Raw genomic sequence first — 9134 nt, 5'->3', positions numbered from 1 at the left:
TACTAGGAAATAAATCGCGCGAGTACTTAGACCTTCATGGTCTGTTGCCCATTTAATAATATAATAATAATAAAATTAATGAAATTTATTTTTTTTTTATTTGGAGAATAAAATTATTCTCAAGTGTGGGGAGATGGAAGGATGACGACATAGAAATAAGGTGAGCGGAAGATGTTCTCAGAAGTACGGTATGAATAATGAAGGATGGAAGGTATTTTGAGCTTTTTTGTAGAAATTTGTGATCATCGTTAATGAAATAAGAAAAACAATTAATTTTAGTGGTATAGTGATATAGTGGTATACCAAAAAAATTATATTTATATATATTGATTGGCCTGTGAAGAAGGCTTGTTTCGCACTATATTAAAGTTTATGAATATTATATTATTATAAATGAAAAAAAATTTTTTGAGATCCAAGGTATATATAAGCCTAGCCAATAGCTGCTTTAAATGTTAGAAATATTTAACAATGGAATGCTTGTTTTCTTTATTGGTACATCTAAACCATTATATTTAAAATAAATTTTTTCATCTTTAATTTGGTGCCACTTACATCTTTTAAAGTAGGTTTATTTGAGTTCTTTTTGAGTAATCTTATGCTGCACATTGGTGCGGCAAACTGTCGATTTTTGCCAAAACATCTAAATTGTTAAAATCATCTGTAATTCCTACGAATTCCTAGGTTATTCAAGGTACTGGGTTCAATAGAATGTATTTTTTTTTTATTTTGATATTATCAGGTACAAAAAAATATATATATATATTTTAAATATTTATTTATTGCTATTTACAATTGCACATTATAGTACATTTAGTAAACCTGATCTAAGTTAAATTGGAGTGTTACAAGTGTGTAGAGAAACTATCCTATTGGTAGCACTCTAATGACATTTTACATTAGCTGGTCTCGTGGCCATATTCTTTTCAGGCACCTTGGAGGATTGTCAAGAATGGAAGACGATGCAATATTAGAAACTAGGGGGTTTGAGTGGTTAGAGAGTTTATAATGGAAGCAGTGATATCTGGTTCGGGCTAAATCGGTTACATAGGTAACATTAAGGTCTTTGTGTATGATTTTATTTGTGACAAAGTAAGGAGGATTGAGGATTTTACGAAGGATATTGGATTGTAAGGATTGAATACGACAGAAATTCGAAGGTTTAGTGGAGCCCCAAAGCTCAACTCAATATGTCCAGATTGGCTTTATTACAGTCATGTAGATCAGTCTTTTGTAATGTGTTGGAAGTTTAAACCGTTTGTCTGGTCAGTGCTGTAATAGTCGAAATCGACGTGCAGTTTCCTGTCTTTTCAGTCTTGTGTGAGGATTCCAGGTTAATCGTTTGTCCAAATGTAGTCCAAGGTAGCTGATCTGTTCGACAGGGGTAAGAGTAACATCATTAAATGAAACTGTAGGGCAGTCAGTAAGTTTACGACGAAGGGTAAAGGTGATTTGATGGGATTTGTTGGAATTTGTATAAAAAATATAAATCTTAATTTTTCCATCGTTTAAATCATTTAGTTATAAATAAAATATTATTCTGATTTATTAATATTAATTTGATTATTGCTCACACCTTATTTTGGATACACGTTCCAAGAAGCTCCCTGACTTCATACGTCAGTAAAACTTACACAAAAGTTGTTCCAATATTTACAAATTAAATAGAAAATAGTCTCATTACAAAGGTCAATAACGCCCATTTATTTTCATTTGGGCTCTTTATTCCTGTTAAGTTATAGTATCTGCTTCCACAATATGACAACTCATTTATGGGCGACCCTGTATATACATTTAATACGCAAAATATCAATAATTATATAATAAATAAACCTTAGAAAAAATGTGAATATAGTATCTAAGCGGTATAACCAATCTAGGTTACTATGTACTTATGATTATTTAAAATACAAGAACTAAGCAAAAATTTAAATGCACCAGTGCGAGTTCTCAGCGTTACCTGAACTGTTCATAGTGAGTACTGATTACTTTTATTATAATTTTCAATTTTCTTTATTCTTCGCTTCAAGAATAAAAAAATATATTATTATCAGTAGATAAATAAAACAAGGGGTGGATAGAAACGGTGAGTGAGAATCGCTAAGGCTCAACTGGAGGCCGGCCAGATGAAAATAGGTCAGGTCAGAGACAAGAATTTATTTTGCTCTAGCATTTCTTCCCAATCGGCCTGATCTGGTATGCTATTGGCCAGGATGCAGTTGTGGGCGCCTCTTAGCAATGAGCATATGTACGATATTGGATACCCTCCCCCCATCTTATTATTTTGTTTTTCTCAACCAGTTCCGTATTAAAACTTCAATTTTATATTTAACCTTATTCTGTAAAGCTTGTATTTCCATTTTCTAGCTTACTCTTATTCTGCTTGAATACAGTTAGACTCCCTTATTTTTAAATATTCAACTTGAAAATATTTAATAATGCAATACAACTGATTGTTATATTCTGCAAAAATCATAATTACTTGAATTATTGATTTAAGATTTGTTAAACTGCCTTTTATAAAAATGAAATGAAAAATAGTTTAATATTCTTTTACTTGGTCCAATTAGCACAATTACAAAAAGTATAAGGTAATTTTAATTTTATTGGCCAATAAACAGTGGGGCCACTGATTATAACAAATATTGAAATGTAAATAATTTTAAATGCAGAGAAGAAAAAAATTAATAAATTAAAAGACTAACTAAATACAAACAAAACCAAAACAAAAACGTACTAACAAAATATCTGTACGATTATAATATTTGATTAGATTGGTGAATTAAAAGGTAGTTAAATAGAAGGGTTTTAAATAAGGAAAGGGTTGGTTCATGACGTGTTTTAGAAGGAATGGAATTCCAGTGATGTACAGTTCGGGTAAAATTTTTTTTATCAAACCTAGTATGTGCCTATCTCTGGTGATCCCGAAAATAAATTTTATTGCGCAATTCATAGTTTAGATTCGAGATTATCCGAGACTCCACTATATACCAGGAAACCTTAGTCAAAGTGAGGAAAAACCAGAGAGGAAACTAAGAGTTGATGGATTTTAAATAGAAGGAGATAATGGATTCTATTGAATTACTTTAGGGTGGTTATAGTTCGACGGAAAATTTTGGTAATATGTGGTTTCCAGGATAAAGTTTGATCAAAAATGACACCAAGATTTTTGACTGATGTATGGAATGAGATAGAAGTATAGTTTAGTAGACTTCTTGTAGTTTTAGAACAGCATTTGAGGCATCATAACGGTATAAGGAAAAATAGATTTGTAAGTCGTATAGATGATACTGGGAATGCAGAATAGCAAGTGGCTATTCAAGGCTATTCATAAAGATTGAGAAAAGAGTAGGAGATAGAGATGAATTCTGAATATTCTGTGATATGAATTCTGTACGCCTTTAGAAAGAGGTAGGGAGCTAGAGGGATGATTATTAGGAATAACAACATTCTGGAAACGAGTAGTAAGGAAGGATTGAAACCATTGAAGAGCAATAAATGACAAAGGGAAACTATGGAGTTTAGAGAGGAGGATGTTGTGGTCGACGGAATCTAAAGCTTTGGAAAACTCGAGGAGAATAAGGATGGTGAGTTTCTGCTGGTCTATGGTTGTGTGAAGGTCTTGAGAGATTTTAATAAGTGGAATAGCCTGGGCGGAAACCAGGCTGGGGGTGGTTCAAAAGGTTATTTAACTCAAGAAACTGGGATAATTGGGAACAATATACCATTTACAATAGGAACAATTGGTAGGTATAATCATGATGATAGAATTATAATTAGAAATATATGTATAACAAAATGGCTACACGAGGAACTTCTCCTCGGTCGGGAGTATGGGCCATGAAGAATACAAAAATTTCTTTCTCACTTTTTTTGTCATAATTTTAATTAGAAATATTTTTCATTTTTAACAATATTTACTAATTGGATCTTCATAAATAGTATTTACTTTTTCTCTCCTCTATCAAATAAATATGAGCTTCTATTACAATATTAAACATTTTCATGGTAGAATCCACTTAGGAAATAACTGTTCTATGCATATTCTTATTATTATTGTTTAACTAATATTTTCTGTCCTAAGCCATAAGAGGGAACCTCGATCTTAATTAATATAATTTCAATATATTATTTAATTTCTAGATGTTTCACTTCTGCTTCAAAATTAAAGCATAAGTATTGTTTCTTATATTCTTTCTTCTATCTATTTGAGTTTATTTATGTCGGTTATGACTAAGGATGGGATCTATGTGTAATAAAAGTTAAAAGTATATGCTTATTTCTACATAAATATATAATAAAACCGGGAAATATTGAAAATAAAAAATTAGGTAATTCAAATTCAAATTAAAATATATATATACAACTATTTTAATTTTAATCCACAGAAGTTATAGGTCCAGATTTGAAAGTAGTAAAATCACTAGAACATATCTCGGTTTTTTTCTCTTAGCATACATGCTAGTAATATTAATATCGGTCAGTTGAAATTTTTTGTATCATACATTGTGTAATTTTTTTTATCACTATACACTTGTCTCCTTTGGATTCATTAATTGTCTCATCAATAATTTTAAACTTTCAACAAAAGATTAATTTTTACATTGTATTTTTTTATGCTATAGAATAAAAATGCGACGTTACTATAAATAGTACGTAAGTAACATAAGTATTAACAAGATTCTCCTATAAGCATCTTTATTATCAACATTATTAGCAATGAATTTATGACCTTTATTGACTCCCAAACTGGCCGGCTTCTATATACCTCGCTTTATTGTTTTCAATATAAAATTATACATTCGACAGAATAAATACATTTTACATATTGTTTTAAAATATTAAGGTCTATAATAGAATGATGCAATACTTGGAAGATAAATATGTTTTAGCTACCTAGAACCAAAAAAAGTCAGGTAGATTTTTAACAATATTGTTGCCGCTAACAATCAACCAGACAAAACTTCGAAACCGGTTCCTTTCTCAGAACCTGAGCTACCACCTATTTATGTTACCAATTTCAAAAACTTCGTTTCCTTTAGTAGGTAAATTGCAAATTTGATAGTTCAGACGAATTTCTGCTGTTTTTCAAGAGTGGAAGATATAAAAATTAATACTACCACGATGGAACATTATAAAGCTCTAATAAATTATTTGAATTTAAGAAAATACATCTTTCATTGCTACCAACTTCGTGATGAAATAGCATACAGAGTGGTCTTAAGAGGGCTACATTCAACTACCCCCACAAGATAAATACAAAGTGGCCAAGAGGAAAGGACATAACGTCCGAAATATATCATGCGTATTGCACCCCACTAAAAAAATTCCACTACCACTGTTCTTCATAGACTTAGAGCCAGCACGAAACAATAGTGAAATTTTCCAAGCCACAAGACTTGTATTTTCATTGGTACGTTTTGAGCAGCCCAGGCAGAAATCTATAATAGTGCAGTGCACTAACTTTCAAAACTTGGGACACACAAAGAGCTACTGCCATCACAGAGCCTGGTTCGTTAAATGTGCCGGCCTCCATGCATCAAACACCTGCCAGAAATCAAGAGATGAGCCAGCCATTGGCACTCTGTTCGAAAGACCATCCGGCAAACTACAGAGGGTGCGATGTCTATAAAAATATATATAAGCAAAGGACCCATTAAAGGGTATTAAAAACTCTTGAGAAAACTGATGAGAAATGCAACTCAACTAACAACAACCTTCTGTCTCAACCATCTCAGACCATCATCACCAGGAATACAGAAGACCGCAACCATATTCTGAAGACATAAGGAACCAGTAGTCTGAACGTCCCAGCGCCTCAGTCCTCCCATTTCTATCCCCAGACTTCTTATTCTCAGTCTCAAACTTCTCGTCCGCCTATTCCTTCTCATCATCTACCTTTAAAGATTAAATTACCTCCGGAGCATCCACATTCCAGTTCCTACTCATCCTACTGTTCAAGTAAGCAACCTATCCCAATTACCGGTTAAAATATATCCTGTATCCCATACCTCCCATACAGCACCAAGCTGTCTTTTTGTGGAACGCTAATGGACTACATAACCACCGTGACGAACTCGATATATTTTTCTACAACAACCACATAGGAATTGCACTGTTGACAGAAACTCAGTTTACTCAACATACGCTACCTTTCTACATACGTGACTACATTACTTATCGATCAGACCACCCAGACAACACTTTCCGACAACACGCCGGGTCTTGCATCCTTATCCATAAATCCTTATCCCATTCCCTCCTTCCTTCCACTCCAACTGACGCTATCCAACCAAGCTCTGTAATCATTTCAACTCGTTCTTTCCATTTAACATTATCAGCTGTATAGTGCCCTGCCTCCCTGGTAATTCATAATCCTACAACCACCTTGATCCTTTATTCCAATCCTTCGGATCGTACTTCATTGCTGGAGGAGACTATAATGCCAAACATCAACGATGAAGATGTTGTACATCCAATACCCGTGGTAATATCAACTTGATTTAGTGAATGACAACAATTTCTTCCTTATTACAATATAATAATTTATTTCATATTGCACAGCAACGTTTCGGGAGATTTCCCCCATCTTCAGGCTGCTGATAACAAAAAACTTATATTTAACATATAATTATTCTCCTATTAGTGGTAATATCCTTTTCCGTGTCACTACCTCCATTAGTTATTCTCTCCTCTCTCCTATGAGTCCTACTTAATGCCCTACATCCCGCAAGAAACGTTCTGATATCCTGGACATATTTATTACCTCCTAAATTTCCTGTTCCCGGATCATTATTGAATCTATAGATTACCTTTCCTCAGACCACAATACAGTCATCCTTTTCTAACATTCGAACTTCAATTTTAAGCCCTTTTCTCCTTCATTGATTAAAGGACGAGTTGACTGGGACAAATTTCGTAATTATTTGGAAAATAAACTGGACTTAAAAATTCCACTTAAGACTAAACATGACGTTGACGAAGCCATAGAAAACATTACAGAATCTGCAAGATTTTGCAAGTACGACAACATGACTATCAGTAAAATTAATAATACCATACATACTAAATTGCCACAGCACATTCGCATCTTATTAAAGGAAAATACGCAGAGCAAGAGCGAAGTGGCACAGGACTAGATACCCAGCTGATAAAACATATTATACTACATTGACAAACAAACTTAAAGCAGAACTTATTTTATTTTACTAAAAACTTAACTGAAAACCTCACGACTACTGACAAATCTTTATGGACGACTACTAAGAAGTTTCTTAACTTCAAGAATTTTAATCACCGACTTCTTACTGAATCTCAAACATGGACAAAATCGGACGAAGACCTAATTACATCCCATATTCTAAAACATCTTCCTCCAAAATCTGTTCTATTCCTCACCTACATCTACAATGCTTTACACAGATCCACTTATTTTCCTGACCCATGGAAATTATCCATAATCACAACAATTCTCAAACCTCGAAATCCGCCAGAATACCCACCCTCCTATCGTCCTATCTCTCTGTTATCTATCATAGGCAAAATCCTTGAGTAACTCATCTTTAAACGCTTGTACCCCATCCTAGATTCCAACTACATAATCCAGATCACCAGTTTGGATTCCGAACATTCCACTCCACTATCCAGCAATGCCATCGCGTGGCTTATTTTGTATCGTCTTCATTGCAGTGCGAAATGTACTGCTCGGGGGTCTTTCTTAATTTAGAACAGGCTTTTGATCCTTACTCACCTCCGGACTTAAAATAGCTCCTTTTTAGAATGGATAGCTCATATATAACAGGTAACCTTAAAATACCAAAGGTAGTAAAAGGTAAGATACAACACGAATTACTTTTCTTTTTTACAGTAATGCACTTGCTAATTCACTTTTTATTTCTTTTTTAGAGGATTTGGAAAAAAAAAATCACACCCAGTACTGCTATAAAAGATCCGTAAATTACTACACCCTACATATTTTCTCATTATTCGTTATTATCTCTCAGACAGGTTATTTCAAGTAAATCACAACGGCTCTTATTCATCGCTATCTCCTCAGTCTACTGGTGTACCTCAGGGTAGTATCCTTGGTCCTATCCTTCATACATTTTTTTACAGCTGGCATCCTAACACTATTCTTACCACGAATACCGATGACACATGCCTATTGTTAGTGAATAATATTCCTTTCATTGTATCCTATACCCTCCAATCCCACATCACCATCCTTTAGGAATGGTGCCAAAACTAGAGGATTAAAATAAATTTCAATAAATCCCACCAAATCACATTTATTATTTGCCATAAGCCTTCGTCTTGCCCCAAAAGTTTAATAAAACACTTATATAACATTTTATAAAATTAATTATAATCAACAAAAAATGAAATGTAAAAAAAAAACTTCTGTCAGGTGTGGGGTTCGAACCCACGCTCCCATCGGGAACCAGAGCTTAAATCTGGCGCCTTAGACCGCTCGGCCAACCTGACTTGCTGATACCCGCCATTATTTCATTATAAGTGGTTAAAGCTAATTTTTGACTTAAAATTCATGTATTGAAGAATGGTGCCAAAATTGGAGGATTAAAATTAATTCCAATAAATCCCACCAAATCACATTTATCCTTCGTCGTAAACCAATGTCCTCTTGCCCCACAGTATTTTTTAATAATACCCCACTTATTCCTGTTGAACTAATCCGTTACTTAAGACTGCATCTGGACAAACGATTGACATGGAATCCTCATACAAAACTGAAAAGACAGGAGACTGCTCGTCGATTCCGACTATTACAACATTTATCAGACAAACGGTCTAAACTTCCAATCCATTAGACGACTGATCTACATGACTGTTATAAGGCCTATCTGGACATGAGGAGATGAGCTATGGGATTCCAGTAAACCATCAAATTTCTCCCGAATATAATCCTTACAGTTCAAAACCTTAATGCTTCTTACTGTGTCAAATTAAGTCATCCATCAGGACCTCAATGTTGCCGATTTGGCCGGAACCAGATACGTATCCTTCCATGATAAATTTCCCCACAACCCAAACCAACTCATTTCTAACCTGGCTTCTCTTTCATTACTTAATAATCCTTCTAGGCGTATGACAAGAAGATGGCCTCGAGATCTCCT

General features: G+C 33.9%; 1 protein-coding gene and 1 non-coding gene across 3 annotated transcripts in view; one reads left to right on the top strand and one right to left on the bottom strand.

The window, feature by feature from the left end:
• The window catches only part of jp (junctophilin), a 282722-nt gene that overhangs the window by 80078 nt on the left and 193510 nt on the right, over positions 1-9134 (top strand). The window lies entirely within an intron of this gene.
• On the bottom strand, positions 8402-8484 carry TRNAL-UAA (transfer RNA leucine (anticodon UAA)). The gene has a single exon. It is a non-coding gene; the product is annotated as a tRNA-Leu (tRNA).

This window comes from Halyomorpha halys, unplaced genomic scaffold (genome assembly GCF_000696795.3).
Source record: "Halyomorpha halys isolate HHAL.00 unplaced genomic scaffold, Hhal_1.1 Scaffold486.1, whole genome shotgun sequence".
Taxonomy (NCBI): Eukaryota; Metazoa; Arthropoda; class Insecta; order Hemiptera; family Pentatomidae; genus Halyomorpha; species Halyomorpha halys.
Note: the sequence above shows the minus strand (reverse complement) of the source record. Positions and strands in the feature narration are given on the sequence as shown.